This window comes from Lepisosteus oculatus, chromosome 4, assembly GCF_040954835.1.
Source record: "Lepisosteus oculatus isolate fLepOcu1 chromosome 4, fLepOcu1.hap2, whole genome shotgun sequence".
Taxonomy (NCBI): Eukaryota; Metazoa; Chordata; class Actinopteri; order Semionotiformes; family Lepisosteidae; genus Lepisosteus; species Lepisosteus oculatus.
In genome coordinates, this window is record NC_090699.1 from 43,173,866 (window position 1) to 43,190,514 (window position 16,649).

Sequence of the window (16,649 nt, forward strand, 5' to 3'; positions counted from 1 at the left end):
AGGGAGGGCTTCTATTACCTTTATTGTTTTAAGTAGAAGTATAGACACAGATTTTTTATTTTAAAATAATACACACTGCTCATTTTATCCATAACATAAAATATGCCATATGGGTACCCAATAATATGTTTTCAGTGCATTTTGTCAGATGGTTCCATTGAATCACAGCTGTAACAAATGTCAATAGCCTATACAACGTGTTTAAATCAATATAAAAGCACACAGCTTTAATGTAAGTCTAGTAGGTTAGTAGAAACGTACATTATGGGACTGTTAGGTTAAAGTACAGAAATGAATAATCAGCTATATGCTTGTATACCCTGTGATTTCTTTAATGGTTGAGAAAACTCTCCTGTGTTATTGAAAAAAACCCAGCCTTTGAGAATATAATAGTGATGAAGAGATGGACAACATTGAAATATCCTTTACCAATTGCTATCAGAAGCCCATCCTTAAGCTTGAGTAACACAAGCATGCCTCACTGGTGTGACAGAATGAAAAGAGATTACACTGTTTTAGAAAATATATTTAGACCTTTTGTGAAGTTCAGACTCTTCAAAACAATATTATCAGCATATAAATTGTACTTCGCACTCTAATCTCATTACATTATACCTCAGATAGCTTGATTGTTCTTCATTCATAATGGAAACGGTTCTATCAAGTTATTTTGAGTGAGCATAAACCACAAATTGCATAAACAGTTATAGGTGGGGGCAGACCATTGATATGCAATTAGGAATGTGTTGCAGTTATTCCCAGATTTACATCAAATTTATTGGGAACAGCTGAGTCTTCTTGATTGCATTTATTGTCTTGGGTTTCATTAAGGTAGATAAATTGACTTTTGCGTTAACAAGTTACCCATGTTAGTGGATCAGCAACAATTTCATCAGTTTCCACCTCCTTAAATAATACCCTAGCACTCACATGAGACAACAGCTAAAATTGCAGATATTCCATATCCCAAACTTTCAGAGCTACAGAGGCTGAAATAGCATCTTTTGGAAGGCTGAAATAGCAATGCTTTCACCCCTAGTAAAAGACCTGCAGTTCTCGTCCTTCCACTATTGAATGAAATATAGGCACTCTACTATTTTCAAAACATTTAGTATCATGTGGAAAATGAGTAAGAGATGTGGGTTTGCCCCAGTGTTTTATAACCTTAAATGATTTACAGTAGGGCTATCTGATCACATTTAGTAAATTGTGGAGTTTCCAGTTAACACAAATACTGCAGATAATTTGAATTACAGTCCCTCCAAAGGCCTGCTTCAATATGATTCCAGTGCAACACTACTGGAGCAACAACTCTACTGGAGTCTTCTTATACAGGTAGAATGTGCTGTTAGTCTACGAGTGTTAATCTAGTCTGACAACAGATCTCATTTAAAACACTATGGTCACTCTTGTGGAGCCACCTGTGTGGATCTGTGGCATTTTCATGGTGCAACAATTGAATATGATTTACAATTAAATTAGTCTGCTTCAACAATTGTACATTTAGGTTAAATGTATTTCTGTTGTTTGATATGGCAACAATTAATACAGGGTGAACTACTGAATATTTTAGTAAATATGTAGAATTCAGTCTGTTACATTTAAGCATGATTTACATAGAGCTGGTCTTGAGACCGTTCTTTCTCCAGAAAAACTGCATTAAATTTACTAGTTCTATTTAAGTGCAAAAAATATTTTATATCCTTCCAAGTTTTCTCTATCTGTATTAACTTTATTTGTAATAATAATAGCTTCCAGAAGATGGCAGTGAATTTTGCACTGGGTCAAAAACCAATGAAAACCGCAGCATATGTTCTCTGTCACTGTCTTTCAGCTCATGTCTGTTCTCTGCCAAAAAATCACTTTCATTTTTGATCTAACGCACTGTGCATATATTTTCCAAAGTGATAGCTTCTTCAGAGAGGTATATGTCCTATACAAGACTGTGCAGCAAGCAGCCAACATGTGCAATGAATACCTGTAAAAAAACATGACATTTTCTGACATTGAAAAATATCTGTTCGGTGACAACCCTGAGAACCTGACTCTGATCACATTTGTTGGTGACCTCTAGGGGCAAGTAGGCTGCAGATATTTTATTGTATTTTTTACTTTGAGATTTTTGTATGAACATAGCTGTACACACACATATTGTACATACAGCCTCATATACGTGTGTAGACAGGCTTAAAATACACATTCATACCCTCACTGCCATCATTCAGGTGATTCTCTTTTCATCCAAAGGTTAAACTTTTCTAATTGTTCTTTTCAGTGAGCCTTCGTTAAAGGAGATGTAAAATATTCTTGGCGTTTCTAATCAAGGCTCCTCTTTCAAGTCAGCCAGTTTGATGTGCTAATGAGATGTAAATATATGCAAATGAGTCTGCCTTTTGACTAAAGTCTCCTTGCATTTACGAAGCCCCAGTGCAATTCAAAACAGAAAGTGCTCTTTCTATAAATAAATATTTTTTTAAAAAAGAGGTGAAATTCCATCAGAACTGAAGGAAGTGTATGTATCTTCTTTTACTAAAGAGCTCACTTCTCATTGCAAAATGAGTTAAACAGTATCTCTAAAGAGATGAGACAAACATAAGGATGACGGTAGAGAAGGGGGTGAAGTGACAGACATAAGAGAAGGTAGGGTGAAACAGAGCAAAAGACACAGTAATTAGTAGTCTATAAAATATTTAATAACTTACAGAGTTGATTTTCTCTGATGGTGTTTTGCTGTGTACATTTTTTAGTGCCCCATTCTTGGCTTAAAACTATGTGACCAAAAGATTGAATTTGCCTTAGAAAATTAGTTAACCTTGGATAAAACTGTTAGAAATTGAATGGAAGAATTTGGTTAGCCATCCATCTCATTGCAGTGTTGCCTGAAATCTGGTTCTGAGGGGTCTAACTGTCCCTTTGATCTTCAGTATGCAAATGACCTAGGAAAATAAATTTTGACCTATTAACTAATAATTGTTTTAGATAGCTAAGACCTCAACATAGAAGGAATGCATTAACATACAGTAGCATATCTTCACTGCTGTATTTTCACACAATGTGTGATGGCATGCTTCAATTCCTGCTATGTTTGTCACATTTCTGGGCTTAGGGTTTGACTGTGTACACATGTTCATATCCAGATAATAAACCTGCAATGTTGAAATAATTCTTGATTTATGAGGTTATGCCATTTAAAGGTTTCTGTTTTAAAAAAGGCCTTTCTTCTAAGTACACATACTGTTATAATCACATTTCATGAACCCAGTTTGACTGGTAATGCTGAATCCATAATTGTGGAAGATGAGCATTATGCTGAGCTAGAATCACAGTTACAACAGATTTAAGTAAGGGATTCGACAGCCACTTTTAATGATAAAAAGAGGCTTCAATGGGTGCCTGTTAGGGAGGATATCAATCCTTCAATACAACTACAGAGTCCTGGATTCAGCTTCATTTCTGTCCATTCTGTCCAACAAGGAAGAAACTAAACATTTGCACTGCAGTACTCACACACACATATACAGTATATCAAATTAATATAGAAACAAAACTTAAATGCAGATCAGTGGCTTATAAACAGTATACAAAGAATTAAATTAAAGGGGAACTGCAACCCTATTTTTTTTCAGGGTTAGAAAGAATCAGCATTGAAGAGTGCATTTCAAACCACATTCGAAGTAAAATAACTTTTAGTAGATGACATGGTAAATAATCCATTAATTCAAACATAATCAGAAAACCACTTAATCCTGGTAGTGGTCACAGAAACCCAGAGTCCTGGAAGCATAAAGGACAAGGTGGGGCTAAGCCATGATCTACAGTAGATGTGAATCAACAGTTTATCCAATTAAGACTTGACAATTAACCTTTCTCGCATGTCTTTGAAAACCATAGCACCTATCAAAAACCCACATGGCCAAGGGTAGAGCATCTCCACGCAGAAAGTATCCCAGACTTAATCCAAACCCAGAAATGATCACTTTGAGGGAGCTGTGCTAACCGCCATGCTACTATGCTTCCCAGATGTATACTGTAAATATTCGCTGGCTGCCCTCAACAATACATGTATGTTTTTAGCCCCCCTCCCCCCACCCTAACTAAACCAATGCAGAGATCTCCCCGGTTCATTCCTCATAAATTGGGGTGGAGGTTATGACAGTGGTGATCTTTAGCCAGCACCAAAGTATTAAGCACTCTGTTCCCTTTATAATCATTGGCTTGTATTGTTATTATTAGAATTTTAACCCTACTATGGAATAAAAATGTGTTAATCATTTTTAAACCCAGTCTTAACACACACATGACCTGTAAACTTACTCTAAACATGTTAAATTTGTAAAAGCTTGTTTTACATGGCATTAGACAGTGGACTATGTGGTCGATTGGGTTAGGAACCAGAAAGTTTTGATTCAAACCCTGGATTGTACTGTAGGTTGCCTCTCTTAGTGTCATACTTAGCAAGATTTTAAACTTCTGTGTAGACTGTCCTTTGGCTGACATACAGAACCACAAATCTGTTTAAATCATCAGTTGTTGATATACAGATTACTGCTAGATAATCTTATTATTATATTGATGGGGTAACATCTAGAGTGAGATTCTGCCTCTGCTGTGATAGGCTCTGTGCTGCCACAAACCCTACCAGGAATAAACAGTTTTCTAATAATGGATGGATTATTATTATTGTAAGAAGATTTCATAATTATATTCACAATTATACTGAAACACTATAGAGAAGTACTTTGATCTATCATTTAGGAAGGGAAAGGCAAAGAGTTCTTCATGCTGTCACCTTAATAACAGCAGTGCGGGACACAGATGTGATTCATTGAGAAGTCCTCAGACAGACTAGAGTTTGGTTCTATCAGACTGTTTGCAGTTATTTAACATAGCTGGGGATCTGTCTTAATCAGTACAGAGCTCAAAATGCACTCCAACCCCCCTTGGCAGCTTTGGTCCCAGACGAGCTTCCCACACATGCTAATGAAACGATTCTGGAGATAAAAAAGGTTTATATGCTAAAGAGGTGATTTGAATACCAGAACATAAATAGATGGAAGGTGATGGACGATGGCTTGATCTCCCCAGTTCTGCCCCTTAGCATCCTGCTTAGACCGCCAGCTGTCTTCAGAGCGTTTGGTGAGGTATGAAAATGAAAGCAAGCTCCCAGCTCCCGAGTGATGGCTCTGCTTCCAGGCAGGCAGGAATAAACAACACCTAATGAAGACAAAGAGTCCTTCTTAAAAAAAAATAAAAAATCCTGCCGGTTGTGTGTTTCCCTGCAGAGCTCCTCGTTTGTATTCGAGGGAGTTTATATGCAGCTCCGGGTAGCACAAAGAATGGAAATGCATTCATGCCCCAACCACCGATTATGTCACAAAAAATTATGAGCCAATTCAGCTTAGTCTTAGGAAAAGACTGCCGTGCATCCATTACTTCTGTTTACAGAGATATTCCGGGAAGTGGGGAAAGACTGCCAGAGAGTCTTTCTCCTTCTGTTTCTACCGTAGGCTACAAAGAACAAAACTAGACTGTCCAAGTCATAGCAGAGGTCAGGTAAGCAGCTGTATCACAGTGTTACCTGATACATTCTGACACTACACATATCCTTTAACAGTGTAGATTCCTCTTCTAAGCCCCCAAATGTACCTAATGACATACAAAACATTTATATTTTTCTGTCCTTTAAAGTACAGTAGATTGTTAAGGTTTCTCATGTTATTACTAATTAAAATGCAAATTATTTTCTCAATTACAAGCAATCACAAAGGGCTCCTATTCTATAGACAGTGGGAATAAGTAAAGTCCAGGCAGAGAATGTTGTGTACGTTGAAAAAAAATGCTATTATAGCGAAGACAGCTTGGTAATGCAATGCTTGAAATGACGTGCTTCATGTGGGTAATAAGGAAAAGTATGAGAATAAAAAAACATTTTCTGTGAGTTTCTCTGTCTCTCTTTAGTTCTAAAAACAAATCTCTTTGTATGGAAGTTCTGCTCTTACAAAAATGAATACATTTAAATGGATAAAATTTAAAAAGTTCAGCTGCTGCGTCAGCATGCCTAGGCTGCAAAGGAACAAGTATTAGGTTTATTCTATGCTGAAAAGAGAAGAAAGCAAACAACATTTCAGGTGTGAAAAAGACAGGGCAGTAAGCAAAGGTGATGTCGTGGGAGAACAAAAGCTGGGAGAGAGGAGGAGCGAAGGGCGGTAGCAGGGGACAGAGAGACCAATCAAGAGGTGTGAAGTCAGGATAGGTGTATAGAGAGGTGTGAAATGAAACCTGCAATGAATACAGAGAATTTAGAAGAAAAGTAGTCTGTAGTTAAGAGGATTTAAAAAGTGCAAAGTTAAGGTTGTGTCTGTACAATACACCTGCAAGACGTCTTTCAGAGTTCTGTATTCATCTTGCAGTAATTGGTTTACAAAAATACTACTGAAAGAGCTCACATTTTCTGGACATACAAGAAGAGAATGATTCTTAATCTTAAATAAATTTCATATACAGAAAGCTATAAAGAACTCAGCCTCTTTAGTTGAGCTGACATTGGATTTGGTATTGACAAAGGCATTACAAAAGGTCGACGCAGCTAGTTCCAGCTCGATGCCAACACAAAGTTTATGCATGAAACTTTAAGTTAGTGGTTCTCAAACTGTGGTACGCGTACCACTCCTGGTATGCTGAGCGCAGCCAGCTGGTACGCATATGACCCTGGAACTTTGTTGTGTGCGCTAAAAAATCGGGACGGGTTTTCATATTTTCTATTTTAATACGTGTTGAATACATAGCCTACATACTACGATACAGCGCGCTAATACTTGAGTGGGCACAGAGCTACAATGTAATTCTATTCCATTTTATAGGAATGTGTGCTACAAACGTAAGTGACCAATTGTATTTAATAAAACTTATCTCCAGCAAATAGAGAGGTAGAAGAATGTGCGTGAGTTTGGAACAATGCCAATGCTGTAAACACAGGAATGCATAGAAATGCGTGCTAGGAATGCTGGCAATCCTGTGAGCAAAGGAAAGCGTGATAGATAACAGAAAAATATTTAAGAACTGTTCTAGGTTAATTTGAGAAAAATAGACCAAGCGTCTCCGTGTTTTGCTCCCATGCTCATGAAATAAAAACTTCTTTTAACTTCTGAGACAGACTCCTGAAACGGAAACGGGGAGAAATGCAAGCTTGCGGATTGCTATAGCATATAAGCCCCACACTATTATTATTAACCTTATTTACTGTTGGCAAAAGAGCTGACATGTATTATGTGTGGAGAAAAAGCTGCTAAACAGCTTGACCTGCTGCCCCCTCTAAAAGACACAGTCACTCATAGAATTATTGAAATGGCGGATGATGTCAAAAGTACACTGGTAGAGCGCGTTAAGATGAAAAGATGCTTTTCACTCCAACTAGATGAGTCTATAGTTGATTTGGCAAATTCGCTTGTTTAAGTTAGATACGAGTTTGAGGGTACTGTACGTCCCATGAAGACTTTCTGTTCTGTAAACTGCTACCAACAGGAACTACAGGAGAGCACATATTTCAGCTTTTGAATGAATTTATCGAAGAGAATGGCATCGGCTGGATAAAACGCGTCGGAGTTCGTACAGACGGTGCTAGAGCGATGACAGGCCGTGTAGTTGCACGAATTAGAGAGGTTGCTCCAGAAATTAATGGATACATTGCAACATCCACCGCGAGACCTTTGCAGTCAAGAAAATGCCTGACAATTTAAAATCTGTTAGACTCTGTTGTGAATTGTATCAAGGCTCGAAAAATGAATTCACATCTGCTTTGCTTGACTAAACAGGCTCACCCCTCTCACTGAAATGGTGCTTTTTTATTGTTTATTTTTATTTGTTGTTGTTCCTGTTTTTTTTCTGTAAAGTGCTTTGAGAAGCCACTTTAAAGGCGCTATAACAGATAAAGTTTATTATTATAATATTTATTACTGTATATGTGTATGTGAGTGTGGTCAGTGAGAAATTCTGGGGTTCCTATGAGTAGATGACTTGTGGGTGGTACTTGGATGCTTTGGTTTGATCAGGGGTGGTACTTGGTCCAAAAAGTTTGAGAACCACTGCTTTAAGGTAAAATACTTTTTTACCCAAGAAATCATTAAGACCTGAAACAATCTCCCAGTCATGTTGTGAAAGGTGTTTTCTGTTATACCTAATTGATCAGGTGGAGGAGATCCTGCTGTCAATTAGATACTAGCTTTATCTTGTTACCTTTTAAAGTTCCTCTATAATTTAGATTCACTAGATTAGAAATAACATGGTTTAGACGAATATATTGGTAATACCTATGATGGACTGATGTCCCATCCCAAGATGTACAGTGTCTTCCACCTGTTGCTTGGCTCCAGCTTTCCTGTGACCCTAAATTGGAAGAAAAGGTTAGAAAATGGATGGGTAAATGTTGGCAATAAAACAACTCTTTCATTCTCAAACAAAAAGCACCTGCATATCAGTATGTTATTTAGCTCAATAAAAAAATATTTACAATTACAGGTGTTTTGTTTCAAATAGTTTTTTTCACAATTACTTAATGTGGAAGGATTAATGGTTATGTAGCTGCTCACCAGACTGTTCCAAAAACTTATTGTAGATGGTTTTACTTTGCCAACCACATTAGTATTCCAGTAACTAAGCACTAGATTGTAGTTGCTGGAATTTGAGCTTAGAATTCCGATGAGAGAAATGAACATTTGGTTAAAATAGCTGTGGTTTATTTTGAAATACAAAAGTTTAAGGATGCTTTTGGAGATAATATGTTTTTTCTGAATGTTTTAAAGAAACTATGCGATTGTTTTGTTCATCTTTCAACAAAAAGACAACTTCAACACTGTTTTCTTCTTCCTTTTTCTTTTAGGGCACTTTAAAATACATTATCTGTTACATCTTTGTAGAATTGGCAGCTGTTTGAAAAGGAAGCATTGTGACCGTTGCCTTTCATAACAGCTGTTTTTTTCTGAATAGCTGTTCCATATTTCAAATCACAGTTGATTTTATTGTTCAGAGTTGGAAGATGTAACTAAAAGAAAAAAAAGAAACTTTAGAACTTTAGAACAGTCAAACATTATTTAAGGAGAACAGTGTCTATTGTTAGGACAGCATGGTGGTGTAGTATTGCTGCCTTGCAGTGGTGGGATCCCGGGTTCAATTCTTGGTGTGCTATCTGTGGGGAGTTTGTATGTTCTCCTTGTGTTCATGGTGGTTTACTCCAGGTGTTCCAGCTCATGGGCTTCTGGATGAATTGGTACTGGTATGAGTCAATGCATGGTTGTGTCTATGTGTGCCCTGGGATAGACTTGAATCCCATCCAAGGTGTATCCTGCCTTGTGCCTGCAGGAATCTCCAGCTCACCTGTGACCCCTTTATTGCTGAAAGTGTTTAGAAAATGAACAGATGTATCTATTGTTTACCATTTGTTGTAGATCACTGATTGGTACAGTTATTTTGTTAAAATCAGCATCTCCTCCTCTCTTCCCAGCAACAACTTCTCATATAGAATAATTTGAATTGACGTACACATACAGTAGGGTTCATTCTCCAAATCAATGAGATTCTGGATTTTGAGCACTGAAAAAAAACACTTGACAGCAAAAAGCATTGCTGTCAGTACTGCAGTGTGCCACCAGTTGAATTCCAATTATATTTTTTATTTTTCTAAGTTACTGGCAAAAAATAATTCATTTTTTTCCAGTTAACCTTGTCCTTTTCCAATGACATGAATCCTTGTTATGTCACAGTTCTGCCTGCAGAGCCAGTAATGAGACCACTCATCATGCGTTTTATTGTTAACAAGTAAAGGTTGAAACCAGCTGTGCAAAGCAAGGAATATGATGTGATTCACATGGTAATCATGTGATTTTTGGCCTCAGTCATAGAGACCCATTGTGATCTCATCTGTATTTTCAAATGGAACTGAAATTTCTATGCCAAGCAAGGGGCTGCATTTTATTATGAAGAGCTGCTGTTTTGTTGTTTTAAGAGTGTGCTTCTCGGGGTTGACTGTGTAGTTGCAGTACACTCCTTGCAAGCAAATGCAGTGTTGCTTTTGAATGCCTTTTAAAAACATCCTTGCGTTTTCAGTAACTACTCAGTCCTCAGAGGGCCACAATATGTTGGGGCACAACTTCTCAGGAAAAGGACACAAGGTAAAAATACATCTTGTAGGTGACACAATCCATTGCTGGACACACATTCATGCATTCAATCTCACATATGATGGTGTGGAAAGAATATGGAACACAGGGAACATTTTACTTAAGATGAGATATGGCATTTTATATTTGTATGTAACTTTAATTAGCAACAAATTATTCTTTCATAATGACATGTAAGATTGTGATTTTTCTTATACTGTATACTAGTTCATGATACACTTTAGAAAGTTTTGAAATTCTTTTTGGAGAATTTTTGCAATCAGTAATTTTTCTCTAATATTTGTTACAGCTCTGCATGTTTTCAAAATCTTCAGTTGTCTCCTGGTTTTCCTGAGCACTGAAGTCTTGAAGTCTTTTATGTGTCTTAAAGGTACAGTACCTCCAAAAAAAATGTTGCAAGACAATCTGAAGCTTTCAACTTACTGAACATTTTTTTTGCATGATTTTTAATGGGACATTACTGTCCAGTGGAACCAAGATTACATTTTTAGAGCATTTTTGTGTGTTATTCTCCAAGTTGCGACAGATAATTAGACAGACAAACCAGCCACTACATACTCTTTTTTTAAACTCAAACAAACACTCAAAGTTACACAGTTACACTTTTAGGACAGTAATACAGAATGGCACTACTGTATGCGTAAACTCTTGCATTCTATTATATAAATAATTAGAAAACCATGGACAGGTCTATTTACTATCATTGTAAATAGATATTAATTTCTCACATTAAACATTCCTATCTCTAGGCACTTTGTCACAGTTAAAATAAATAGAACAATCAGTCTTTTCTTGAGGAACCAGTAACTGTCAATGGCATTATTATCAAGACAGAGCCTATTTTGTTTCTTTAATCCTTATGTTAAAATGATTAAACTTATTTCTTAGGATTGAATAAAGAGATTTAGGAAGGTAGCATCTACCTGTTCTATTTCCTTGTCCAGACTATAACTGAGGTAGTGAATAAAGCCTGCCATTATTTTCCAAGTACTCGAAGAATTGTAACATACAATAGTGGTGATCTTTCAAGCAGTGAGTGAAGGACTAAATCATATCTTGTATCATTTTTGATGTACTGTGCATATTCTGAAGGAATGATATCCCTATATCAGAGCATAAACATAATTGAGCCATCAAAGTGTTTTTTCCAGCAGTGTCAAGATTATTGTGAACTGAGCGTTTCTTTAATATTGCCCTGCAATTTTGCAAAGTGCACCGCATCCTGGTTGCTGGAAATTACCCTGAGCCCTCAAGGGCTCCTTTAATTGGCAGGAAATAATGACAAACATGTCACCACACTCATCACTGCATCAATCACTACATAATTCCAGTCATCTTCCATAGTGCTGGCTCAACCACTGTGCTCCATGGAGGGATGCAACTGGGTTCTTTGTGAAAAAAAGCTAAAATGCCTCCCACAACCCTGTGTTAAAGAGTGAAATATAATTCCTATTGCATAGAAATTTGAGCCATTCCATGATTTATGAGCTGCAGACTCTCGTATATCAGCCAATGACAGATAATTTCTGCTTCATAACCTATTCTAAATTTACACTGATGGACAACTGGATAAATAAATATATAAAATCCACATTTTTCTGGTTCTGTGACATGATTTGGACAAGAGATTGCAACTTTCAAAACCCGAAATGGATTGGTCTACTAAGATCCAATTCTACTAATGGTGTTTTTTCCCTCCTTTTGATTTCAAATACACACAGACAAAACATATGGTATAAACTTAGTTAACTTTTCAACCATCCACTGTGGAATATTTTCATGGATGCACTAGTGCACATACAGTAATCATTAGATGTCATGCAGAACCTAGCAGTGTGTCTCTGAGAATAATTTTCCTCTCAAGTTTAGAACTGGAGGTTTTACATGAGTGAGCACAGTAACACCAAATCACAGGCTTCAGTTCAACTTTAGCTATAATATGCTAAATTGTTGTTGTTACATTCTTTTTGCTATGTGATATTGCTGGTATGTTCTTCTTCCTGTCAATGCATTTTGTATAGATGAGTTACTTGTAAGTATTTCAATACCTGTATTTTACAGGCTGCAGAATAAGTAGAATTCATCCACGTGGTTATTTGAACACCTTAAATCCTGCAATTGTGATACTACTATCCTGACATTAGATCTGTCTAAAATGTTGTAAAATTTTAAAAAGTTGTTCTAGACTTAACTCAAAGGCATACTTTTTTGTTATTCACTTCTGAGATAACTGACCTTTATGGGCTTTTATTCATCCCATAATCCCATCCTCAATTCAGGGTGGTGAATTGGCCGCTATGTGAAACCCTGGAATGCTATTACGAAGTCTATCAGAATGCTGTCCTCCCTTTATATTTCCAAATACTGTATGTTTCCAAACACAGGATGCTATCACAGTACTTAGAACTAGAAACCTGTTCTTTTGTTAATGTTTACAATTTAAACATTAGTAGTTTATTAATTGTATTGTTTTGCATTTAGATTAATTTCATAATGTACAGCATGAGATCTGATCGTTACTATTTAAATACAAAATTACCATGTGCTAATTTAATTATTAGTTATCTCTGCTGTTTTATCACCTTTATTTTTTTTTATCTTTGAGAATTAATTCTACATACTATACAATACAAAGCATAGCTGAAAGGGCCAGCATGCATTACTAACTTTACAAATTGCAAAAAAAAAAATCCTGCAGGATTCTAAATCCTTATTGATCCCAATAAATTTTCCAGAAATTAATTTTAAAAATGTGACAGTAACATCCTCCTGGACTCCTGTCACTTGACTCTTGTTGAAGTACTGCATATTTATGCTCCCCACCCCTATTTTTTCTGAGATATTGTACAGGACTGTTTTTTTTTTTTAACGGTATATGTTGGGAGGCTGCCAGACATAAAATCCATGAATATCTTGTGTACTGAGGATTGGATGATTCAAGACACCTCTGGAAGAAAAATAAAATACATTTCTCAGACACAATAAAGTCTTCCATTCTGCACACACAGCAAATACAAAAATCACATCCTTGCTTCCATCACAAAACAGCAGAGCAAATAACCAAACCACTGGACCAAAAGGTGGTGCTCAACGGTCTTCAACCTAAACTATAGTGTTCGAGATGCAGTTCATTCTTGATTAATCCATGCAATTCAATTAAATCTATAGAAAGGAAAAGTGACTTACTGTACTGTACTGTAAAGACAGTACAGTATGTTTGCCTGGTGACTAGTCCACCCACTCACCCTGGCCACATAATTGTCTTTTCTTAGCTGCATTCCAACTGGGATAATCAAGACACATTCAGGCACCTACCTGTGTTCTAGTCACTTCACCTAGAATGACGAATTAGCCTAGCTAATTACAGCTCCCCTTCAGGTGACAGCACTGACTGACTGTGGGATGTTTATTTTTCAAGAAGAGGGGATGGCTTGTGAACATGTGACAGTAATTGCTGGTTTAGCAAGTATAATTGTGTGCTTGAGAAAAGGAACTCTAATAATTATGTGGCTTGGCTGCAATCGTGTGGTTGCTGTGTTATAATTACATGATTATGTATGCTTTGATTTGCAGAGATAATCTTATGTAATGTACACAAGGAAGGATTGAAAAAAATACTGTTGTTCTTTCCTTTTGAGAAATGGAGAATCTGTCAGATATACATTTTATTTAGGAAGTAAATGAACAGATTTTCACAATGGGATATTGGTCATGAAAGGTGGGTTAAGCAAACAGTTGTTTCTTAATACATTATAATAAGAATGATTGCTTACACTTATATAGCACTCAAAGCACTTTACAGGTACTGGGAACTCCCCTCCACCACCACCAATGTGCAGCATCCACTTGGATGATGCGACTGCAGCCTAGAGCGCCAGAACGCTCACCACGTATCAGCTATCAGTGGGGAGGAGAGCAGAATAATGAAGCCAATTCATAGATGGGTATTATTAGGAAGCCACGATTGGTAAGGGCCAATGGAAAATTTGGCCAGGATGCCGGGGTTACACCCCTACTTTTTTCGAGAAGCGCCCTGGGATTTTTAATGACCAAAGAGAGACGGGACCTCGGTTTTACATCTCATCCAAAGGACTGCACCTGTTTACAGTATAGTGTCCCCATCACTATACTGGGGCATTACGACCCACATGGACTGCAGAGTGAGTGCCCCCTGCTGGCCCCACTAACACTTCTTCTAGCAGTAACCTTATTTTTTTCCCAGGAGGTCTCCCATCCAGGTAATGATCAGGCTTACAGTGGGTTGCCAGTTGTGAGTTGCAGAGTGATATGGCTGCTGGATTTAGATGGATTTAGGTGGATTTTCTGTAGCTGAAATGTTGTTAATGCCAAGTAACCTTACAGAATCTGGCTTTAAAACCAAAGCAACAGGTTCATTCCCAAACACTTTGTCTTCATGGTATTCCCATTTAAAAAATAATAAAATCTAGAGAATATGGCAGTCAAGTTGCACCATGACCAAACTGCCACATGAATTATTTAAAACTATTATGGATTAAAAAAAGAAATGAACAATTACTAGTGATACCAACTCCCCTTTTGTGGGAGCACTTCTGTGAGTATGACGCAATCCATGTAGTTATCAGTCCTTGAAGACTTTTTTAATTAGATTTTTAAAATATTAACACTTAAAAATATTAATAATAATTTTATATCACTCCTCTCAACCCTCTTCTGCATCAAGGGGCAGCCCTTCAGTTTAAGTGGGCTTGTTACATACAGTAGTAGAGCTGTGTGTGTCTGTGATAGCACCTGGAATCCAGATCTCCTGTAATAACTTAATATTGTGTATTTGGAACATACTCCTTCTTGGTTGCCATGAAGATACGGAATTAGTATCACCACTTGTTTTTGAGACCCCTGATTGTATGTATTTATCTACATGATTGATTTTGATAACCATGTATAGTAGGTTCACTGTGTTTAATAGCTTTAAGCAGTCACAACCCTGTGCTATAAAAAGCAAAAATAAACAAAAAGTTCATATAAGTACTGTCCAAGCTAAAATATTCCAATTAGTCATCAGTTAACAGAACAGAATGAACTATCACATGTTTAAATGCATTTGAATACAAAGCATATGTCCATTACTATATTTATTGTATAATACAAACTGCATTATAAGGTGGTCATTCTGTTTCTTTGAATTTGGAACAAACCTTAACATAAGTGAAAGTGAGTTACAAAACTATTTAAACAGACGAATAGCTATTTCTTTCATGAGGATTGTCATAGTCCTAACTTCCCATAAACTTTAGCTACAGTAGGTGCACCTACTGTATGTGCAATTGAATCCTTAAAATTAATCATTGCAAAATAGGAAATACCAGAAAAAATAATAGATAAAACTGCCTGATACAGCAGGTTTTCTACATGAGAGTGTCACGCCCTCTGCAGCCAGAGGGCGCTCCTACTCTGTCCTGTCCCTAGTTTCCTGCCTGCTGTCCTTCCGGTCCCTCTCTTTCCCTTGGGTTATATATTTCCGGGTCTTGCACTCCGCCCTCGCTCAGCATTGACGTTCAGATATCCTGAGACCCGCCTAGCACCAGGGCGCCCCACGTCCGCTACGAGGGCATAGGTTTCTATACGGCATTCCTGAACTCTTTGCATTAACAAGCCCGGGCTAACTCCCCATTCCGCCACCTTGCATAGGGTCTTTTTCCGCTCTCCTGCTCTCCACGGTTAGTCCCTTTGGACGCCCATGACAGAGAGATTCAAGACATCTTTGAAAACAGAAAGCCAGTATAAACATTTTAAAGCCCGTGTCAACTGGGATGGTTTTAATTTAATTTTGGCCTAGTGGCTGGTTCAAATTGCAATGACATTGATTAAGTGACCCACTACAATGGTGTTTTCAGTTTTACTCTCACTTTAATTTTATCACTTTTCAGTGTGTCGGTCTAAAACAGGGAAAGACAACCAAAGTTCTTGAGGACTATTTACGATTTATAGATATCTTTTAATTAATGTCTGCTTAAGACTTGGCAAAATAGTAATGTGACTAATTACCTAAAAATTAGGCTAACAAAGCACTTAAATTAGAGATGAAGTGAAAACTGAAAGACCCTGGAGTAAGACTGCAGTCAGCCATCAGTGGTCTTAACAAGAACAACCACAGAACTGTTAATAACATGAAGCTGGAAGACAAAATGATAGGCAAAGGAGTGCTGAGTCCAATTTTTTTATTCATTTAATTTAAGTAATTAAAGCCTTAGGTGACAGTATAGTTTGGTAGAGGCCTCTGATCAAGTGTGTGATAGTCTCCATTGTATAGATTTCTGGAGTGAATGCAATGTCTCTAGTCCTTTAGAAAATAAAATATTCATCCATGCATTTTCTAACTATTTCATCCAATACAGATTCACAGGGGAGTTGCAGCAAAGGGCACAAGGCAGGATACACCCTGGATGGGACACCAGTCCATATCAGGGCACATACTGTACAAAAACACACACACTC

The 16,649-nt window shown here is 37.1% G+C and overlaps 1 protein-coding gene and 1 long non-coding RNA gene across 2 annotated transcripts in view; one reads left to right on the top strand and one right to left on the bottom strand.

Annotated features, from left to right (window-relative positions):
- The window catches only part of LOC102690192 (pro-neuregulin-3, membrane-bound isoform), a 424,542-nt gene that overhangs the window by 247,496 nt on the left and 160,397 nt on the right, over positions 1-16,649 (top strand). The window lies entirely within an intron of this gene.
- LOC138238428 (uncharacterized) overlaps positions 4,552-16,649 on the bottom strand; it is an 87,679-nt gene continuing 75,581 nt past the window's right edge. Inside the window, exons 3-4 of the long non-coding RNA XR_011189457.1 lie at positions 8,307-8,382; positions 4,552-5,214 (exon numbers count right to left, since the gene is read on the bottom strand). This is a non-coding gene — a long non-coding RNA (uncharacterized lncRNA). The remainder of the gene's footprint in view (positions 5,215-8,306; positions 8,383-16,649) is intronic.